Source organism: Fundulus heteroclitus, chromosome 12 (genome assembly GCF_011125445.2).
Source record: "Fundulus heteroclitus isolate FHET01 chromosome 12, MU-UCD_Fhet_4.1, whole genome shotgun sequence".
NCBI classification, from domain to species: Eukaryota; Metazoa; Chordata; class Actinopteri; order Cyprinodontiformes; family Fundulidae; genus Fundulus; species Fundulus heteroclitus.
Genome location: NC_046372.1, coordinates 19,131,341 through 19,140,119, shown reverse-complemented (window position 1 = coordinate 19,140,119; position 8,779 = coordinate 19,131,341).

Genomic DNA, 8,779 nt, shown 5'->3' with positions numbered 1-8,779 from the left:
TCAGCTCAGGAAATTCATCTGACTTCCCGATTAATTTAAAAAAATACCCAAATCTCCTCTTTCAGCTCCCACACTCAATGGAACACTTTAGCCAAACCTAACCAGCAGACACCAGAGCAGTAAAGCAGGTCCTGATGATTGGCATCGGTTTCCTCCAGAAACATAAACTGACCATCCTGAATTCCCCTTTGCTGGTATGAAGTTAACGAGTTTACAGCTGGATTAATGATGTGATTAAACTGCTATATGCGCTGACTGGTACACAGAGATTCCTGATGGAGGATGCAGCTTCATTCTTTCCATGACAGCAGACAACCGGTAATATAAATCCTCTCTCTGCGTTTGTCCTTTCAGGGACTCCATGGTCAGAAACTCTGTTATCTCAAAAATGGCATTAATCCCTCAGATAAAACTGAGGAGCTGAACAGTGTTTTTTGTATCGTTACTTTCATCCAGTGCCAGTGAATATAAATGAAAGGACTCCAGCTTTTTGTCTAACTTGCCGTTATATCTTCATCAATTCAGTCACTGTCCTGCGTGATAATCAGATTTTTTCAAACTTGTCTTTTGCTCTCTGGACACAAGACACCTGCAGTCTTAATCATGCATTATTTTAAAAACTCTCCTATGGAGAAAGGTTTGATAACCTTTTGCTAATTTGAATGCCAGCAGAAAACTTGCCTTAGTACTTGAGTCTTGGATTATAGTTTGTTGACGAAAAACGTTTTGCTGATTTTGTAAATTAGCCGCCAACGACCCGTTCTTGCGTTGGCTGTTTCTGAGTATAGCTGGATGCTTGGTAGCAAAGCAACAGCTGAAATTGTAGTCTTTGAAAACTGAAACCATTTCTTGACGTCAAAATGTAACATGTTTCTTCAACATAGAGCGTTGATCGGACTTCAGTGAAGAAATATTTTTGGTCCACTCCTTACTAAACACTAGGAAGTTATAGTTGACTTTTTTGATTTCCCTCTGGGATTATTAAAGTATTTCTGATTCTGATTTTTTACAGAAGAGTTAAAAGAGCATAGCGTGAAAAGTGTTAATAAAGGCCAGTGTGTTTGGAATGTGCCACCTAGTTGAAATCGCCAGTATCACAGGTAAAATGCTAAATGAATGAAATTTGATAATATTTTTTATCAGACAAGTTCAGTGGGCTGGATTTAAAAACAGGACGAGCCGCATGTGGCCCGTGGGTCGTACTTTGCCCATGCCTGATATAGGAGGGTCATAAAGCTCAGACTGGAGGAAGTTAGATTTGTTCAAAGGATCAAAGTGCAGCTCTGGTTCTGATCAGAAACAAGTCATCATCCTGGTTAAATATTAACGTTACATTTATTACTGAGCTCATTTAGCTTTATCAAAGCAGGTAAAGAAATACAAGATAAAGTCAGAAACTGGTTGAAAACACATCAGAGCCGGTTTTAGAGCAGATAAAACAAGAAGCATTAAGGTTCTGGAAAGGTCTTCCCAAAGTCCTGACATCAGTCCTGTTTCCAGTTTGTGGATCAGGACTAAAAGTTGGGTCAGTGGTGGGAAACCAACCAGTTCATGAATGAACTCCACCTTTTCTGGAAAAAAGAGTCAGAAATTTGCCAGAAGCTTGATGACGACTACAAACAGTGTGTGGTCCAGGTCGCTAAGGGACATTAAACCAAAGACTAGAGGGTCTGGAGGAGTATATTTCAGCCTGTATGTATAATTATGACCCTTAGTGGATAAAACTAAATCCAAACTTGTTATGAAAGATCATTTAGGCTGTATGTGATCATCGTATTCCAAAAAACAAAACAAAAAAAAACAGTCAAATTAAATTATTAAAAGTCCAGAATAATGACTTTCATTCCCACTATGAGTGGATTTAAACTTCTGACCAGAACTGGATGTTTTCTGTTAGTCAAAGGCTGTTTGTGTTAAACAGGAAGAGAAAGGTGAAGGTATATAAAAAAATGAGTCAGAGTCAATGAAATAGGATGTATTTAACCTTTCGTTTAAATATATAGATCAAACTGAATCACAACAACATTGCCATTTACAAAAATAACTAGACTTCATTAAAAAAGTCTGTTGTTATTTTGGTGAAACCATTATATAAAAAATATTTCTTTATGAATGTTCTGAAAGTGTTGGTTTTTGTAATCTCTCTCACCACCATTGGATAATTCTTCACAAAGTTATTTACATAATTTTCAAACTTTTGCTGAAAATGATGTTTATTGGTTAAAGATAAAGCGTATGATAATGAATTTCAGGTCATTAGAAATAATGCACATGTAGTTTTTGGAGAACAGTCAAGTGAGTAGGAGATTACATTCCCTTTAAATACAGAGTAACATTCTGAGTTCATATGAGGATTTATTTTCTGGATCAGGCTGCATACTTGGAGTATACTAGAGTCAGACAAACCCAGACATCACTTCAGTAATTCATGCCCCCTGGAGAGAGTCTGTTGCTCTGAAGGACACAATTGAAATATAACTTTAAAAAAGGAAAATCTAGTTATGACAACCAAACAGAAAGATCCTAAAGATTGGGTAACAATAACAAAACCCACCAAAGTTAGGATCTCCACACAATTTGAATAAAGCCACTAAAAGAGAACATTATCCGCTGTACACAAATGAAGAAGTGGTTGCTGAGACACGAAATACCACATTCTTGTCAATGTTGGAAGTCAACCATGAATTTTAGCAAATCCAGATTGGTGAGGAAAGCTCTCACTTCTGTACGTTCAACCCGCTGTTTGGGAGACACAGGTCTTTATATCGTCAGCACCTGAAGTATTTCAGAGGTTTGTACGTTAGACGTTAGAGCCATTCCAAACTTGGCTGCACCAGAAGACAAAGCTGCTCTTCAGAGGTTCACAGTGTTACTGCAATACCTCTCTAAATTCACCCCAACCTTTCAGACTTTAGGACTTCTTTAAGGAAGTTAGGAGGAAATGAGGAGTGGCAGTGAGGATCAGTGCAACAACACATTTTTGTCAAACTTATAGCTCCTGTCAGGTTTGCACCAGTGCTTGAGTACTATGATGTCAGCAAGTCAGTTACTTTATCAGTTGATGCAAGCTCTGAGGGGTTAGGAGCTGTGCTTCTCCAAGAGAGTCAGTAGCATCAGCTCCAGAGCATTAACTGACAAATGCTTAAAAATTATGTCTGGCTGTGAAAAATTCCCCTAGTATCTACATGGAGGATCTGTCCATGTAGAAAGTGATCATAAGCCACGGGAGGCGATATTAAAGAAATCACGCCTCAGCGCCCCAGACAAATTGTGAGGAATGCTCATGTGACTGCAAATAAACATTTACAACGTCTTGATGGTAATTACAAGTCAGGAAAGGAAATGCACAATGTTAGTGTTCTCAGCGGCTGCATACAGCTCCAACCAACTCTCGGCATTTTTCACACAAAAAAATGCCGCCAAACTTGCTACAAACCACTCATCTACCCAGCCGATCAGTACTTGACCACGAGCGCCTGTTGGAGTTACGGTCAAGTTGTGTTTTTGGACTTTTAAATACTACGCTCGACTGCTTACGTAACTGTGGCGTTCTACGGAGACCAGCCCCGGAGGCCTGTGAAGCGGCGGCCTCGACGAGCAGCTCACACCGGTGGAGAGCGACGCAAAAGCGGTGTAGCCGGCGGAAGAAGCGCGGTTGCCGAGGAGGCTTAGTAGCGAAGCTAAGGGCTAACCCATTCAGACCGCCGCTCCCGTCCATCTGGCTTTCCAACGTCCGCTCACTGGACAACAAAATGGACCATTTACAACTCGAGCTCTCTGCAAAGAGGGAGTTCAAGGACTGCTGCGCTCTCATTCTGACCAAAACATGGCTCAACTCATCAATCCCAGACAACGCCGTTAGCCTGGAGGGGCTCGCTACTTTCCGCACCGACAGACAAACAGAACTCTGCGGTAAGACCCGAGGAGGCGGACTCTGCATTTACATCAATAACACTTGGTGTAAAAATGCTAGATTAGTCACAAGTTTCTGCTCTCCGGACATTGAGCTTATGATTATTAGGTGCAGACCTTTTTATCTGCCTAGAGAGTTCACTGTTGTTATCATCGCAGCGGTTTACGTCCCTCCCAGCGCAAACACAAAAGATGCCATGGGTGTTCTCTATCGGACTATCTCTGAGCTGCAATCTGCACACACAGAGGGTGTTTTCATCTTTGCAGGGGATTTTAACCAGGCAAATATGAAAACTGTTCTCCCTCATTTCTACCAACACGTGGATTTTAGAGTAAACACTCTAGACGTAGTTTACACAAACATAAAAGGCGCATTCAGAGCAGCCCCCCGCCCTCACCTGGGGTCTTCAGACCACCTTTCTGTGATGCTAATTCCTGCATACAGGCCCCTGTTGATCAGAGCAAAAACCTACAGTGAGGCAGGTGAGGGTGTGGACTGAGGGAGCCATGGAGGCGCTCCAGGACTGTTTTGAGTGCTCTGACTGGAACATGTTCAAAGCTGCAGCAACTTATGAGGACAAGATCAACATTGATGAGTACGCCATGACTGTGTCAGCCTACATCAACAAATGCATTGAGGACGTCAGCACCACCAAGACCATCATCACCCGAGCCAACCAACGACCATGGATTACTGTGGTGGTCCGTCCAGCGCTAAAAGCTCGGAACTCAGCCTTCAAGTCTGGTGACAAGGAGGCACTGAGGACAGCGAGAGCCAACCTGAACCGTGCCATCAGGCTAGCAAAGCGGAACCACAGTAAGGAAATCCAGGAGCTTTTTCACGATGCCGGCAACACCATGAGCATGTGGAAAGGCATACGGGCGATCACTGAATGGGTGAAGTTGATGCTGACTTCCTTAACAGACTAAATAACTTCTTTGGGAGGTTTGAGGCAGTAAACAGCACTCCAGCAGTGAAAGCTGTTCCCCATCAGGAAGAGGAGGTCCTCTGCCTTGACACCGCCGACGTGTGGAAGACTCTGAGGACAGTCAACCCGCGGAAGGCCCCCGGCCCCGACAACAAGGGGCCGGCGGCTCCAAGAGTCTGCAGGTCAGCTGGCTGGTGTCCTCATAGACATTTTAACACCTCGCTGGACCAAGCCACAGTGCCAGCATGCTTCAAGTCTGCCTCCATCATTCCGGTGCCAAAGAAACCTCAAGTCACCTGTTTCAACGACTACTGGCCTGTTGCACTGACTCCCATCATGATGAAGTGCTTTGAAAGGCTGGTAAAGGAACACATCGTCTCCAGTCTCCCCTCAACACTCGACCCGTTCCAGTTTGCCTACCGGCGGAACCGCTCCACTGAGGACGCCATCTCCTCTGCTCTTCACCTGAGCCTGGCTCACCTGGAGGAGAAGAACATGCACGTGCGGATGCTGTTCCTGGACTTCAATTCAGCGTTTAACACCATCATCCCACAGCATCTGGTGGGAAAACTGGAGCATCTGGGCTTCGGCACACCCCTTCGCAACTGGCTGCTAGACTTTCTCACCAACAGACCTCAGTCAGTCCGGGTCGGACAGAACACCTATGATGTCATCACCCTCCGCACGGGCTCCCCTTAGGACTGCGTCCTAAGCCCCCTGCTGTTCACCCTGATGACTCATGACTGCGTCCCCATGTTCACCACCAATCACATCATGAAGTTTGCAGACGACACAACGGTGGTGGGCCTGATCAGAGACGACAACGACCAGGACTACAGAGAGGAGGTGGAGCAGCTGGTGAACTGGTGCAGAGACAACAGCCTGATCCTGAACGTGGAGAAGACGAAAGAGATCATCGTCGACTTCAGGAAGAACCAGCCTCACCACGCTCCACTGCTCATCAACAACTCAGCTGTGGAGGTGGTCAGCAGCACCAAGTTCCTGGGGGTGCACATCACGGACAACCTCACCTGGACTGTGAACACCATGTCACTGGTGAAGAGGCACAGAAGTGACTGTACTTTCTGCGGAGGATGAGGAGAGCCCGCCTGCCCCCGCCCATCCTCACGACCTTCTACAGAAGCACCATAGAGAGCATTCTGACTAGCTGTCTCTCTGTGGTGTGTGGAGGCTGCAGTGCCTCCGACTGGAAGAACGTGAGGAGAGTGGTGAGGACAGCAGAAGGGAGCATCGGGGCTCCTCTTCCCTCCATAAAAGACATTTCATCTCAGCGCTGTGTGTCCCGAGCCCGTAACATCATCGGGGATCCCTCACACCCCCACCATGGACTGTTCTCCCTGCTGCCCTCTGGGAAGAGGTTCCGCAGCATCCGCTGCAGGTCCACCAGGTTCTGCAAAAGCTTTTTCCCTGCTACCATCAGACTGTTAAACTGCTGTTGAACTGCTAAACTACAACCCACAAACTCTGCACAACATTTGCATTTTTTGCACATTTTTGCATCATTGCAGCTCATATATTCATACAATTGCATTTTTTTGCACATTTTTGGCATCATTGCAGCTCATATAGCATTACAAATGCTATCGGACTCCTAGTCTAAAATTGCACAAAAAAAAAATGCATTCATGCACAAATGCCCTTGCACAATCCAATCTGTACATAAATAATGTCTCTTTTTTGTTACATTTCAATTGTTTGTATACTGTATATTTAAAATCTACTGTTTACTTCTAAATCTCTGCCGCACCTAAAACTGTAATTTAACTTCTACTGCGAGTTACAAAAGCTGTATGAAACAAAATTTCGTTCTGTACGCACTCTGTGCATACCGAATGACAAATAAAGTTGTCTAAGTCTAAGTCAGCAGAGAATGTCTAAAGGAGCATTATGAGAACCTTTTTTATGATGAGTTGGAGGTTATTTATGTAAATCATCAACTATCCGTATCAGATGGAAAGTTACAAGAGTTCAAAGAAGCAACAAAAGGAGATGATCAATTAAAATTGGGCACAATTGCCTTTGAGAGATGCAGCTGGCCAGATAAATAGAGATGGGTTCCAGACAAAATCAGAGTACTGCACATTTAAGGAAGAACTGTCAAATGTTGATTGACTCGTATTCAAGAACTCAAGGTTGGTAGTATAACATAAACTGAGAACTGAAATGCTCAGGAAAATCCAGGAGTCACACATTAAGTGTAAGGAGTGAGCATGTGAGGTACTGTTCTGGTCAGGCATCATGGGCTAACAGACTGACGGAGTTGTGGCTCGGCGTGCTGCATGAAACACACCCAAGAACAGTCATTCAAGAGAGTCAGTCACTTCACATTCAGTGTCTGAAGCAGTGAGGGCAATGGTTGGAATAGATTATGCAGGGTATCTGCTGTGCATAGATTAGTTTACAAAGTTTCTAGAGATCATAAAACTGAAACAAGCTAACACATCATCACTGGACTGAAGTCTGTATTTGCATGGAAGGATGTAATGGAGGAGCTAATTTCTGACATTAGCAGACAGTTTGTGAGCAAAGAGATGGTGGATTTCACTGAGTAGTTGGGTTTTAAACACACAACTGCAAGTACCATTTTCCACCAGTCAAATGGACAATTTGAGAGAGCAGTTCAGAGAATAAAGAACCCATTGAAAAAAGCACAGAACACCGTGGGTGACCCATATCTAGCGTTGCAGGAACACACCATTGTGTGGAGTTGGATCGTCATCTGCTCAGATGCCAAAGGGTAGAAGGCTTAAGTCAAAAATACCTGCGACAAACACATTGTTGCGTTCAGCTCTCCATGAAAATGACAGGAGCAACCTAGTGAAAAGACAACAAGGACAGGATCAATAATTAGACCAATGAATCAGGACACTACCTGACCTCCAGGATGGTGAGAAAGTGAGGATTAAGAAAGCCATCAAGCAGGAACCAACCTCATCTGCTCAAAACCAGCAGACTGTATTCCCACCTGATGACAGCACACCAAAGTACTTATACTATTGACTGACTACTGTCTCCTCTAACAGCCCTGTAACAACAGCTGACTGTGGAAGACCTGTTAGAATTACTTAGACTTAGACAACTTTATTTGTCATTTTGTATGCACAGAGTGCGTACAGAACGAAATTTCGTTTGCATACAGCTTGAAAAATCACAGTAAATTGCAGTAAATTACAGTAAATTACCGGATAAGATGCAGCAGTGATTTATGTAAACAATTGAAATGTAAACAATGTAAACAATGCAGGGAAAATAGACAGTGTGCGATTTCACAGTGTACAGGTGAGTATTATTAAAAACTGTGTAGTCTACGAATGTGGTACAGAGTCCATTTTGCATTTTGCGGCTTCAGCAGTTCATATAACGCAATTACAAGGCATTATATGAACTGAAGCTGATTTTATGATTGTCGCCAAAGTTAACTAAAGGACTGCTTTAGACTAAATTAATGTTGAAAAATGAAAAAATAAATAAAACTGCAGAAAGGTGTGAAATATTATGAATACCAATATGTAGTTGCTTGGTGCTGCCAGTTGGTAGTTTCTGTTTCTCTTTGAAGTCTCTTCCTCATCATAATTAGTAAAAATCAGTAAAAAAAAAATAATATTTAGCACTTTTTTGTGATAAATTTTCATCATAAATCATTTAGAACATCACGTGTTCTTCATCAATCTGAGCAAAGTCAAAAGGAAAAAAACTTCAGAAAGGGTGCTGTGACACTGGTGGTGTGTTGTTATAAGAGACCAGATAAAGGCACATTAAAAAGACTTTGTTCCCATTACACAATGTATTACAGCTACTATAGCTTCCTTTGTTTCTCCTGTTTCTTTTCTATCTCTGTCTAAGTCTCCCCCTCTCTCCTGCTCTCTGTGTCTGATACTCAGTTATAGTTCTGCTTCCTTTAACAAAAATGGTAATAA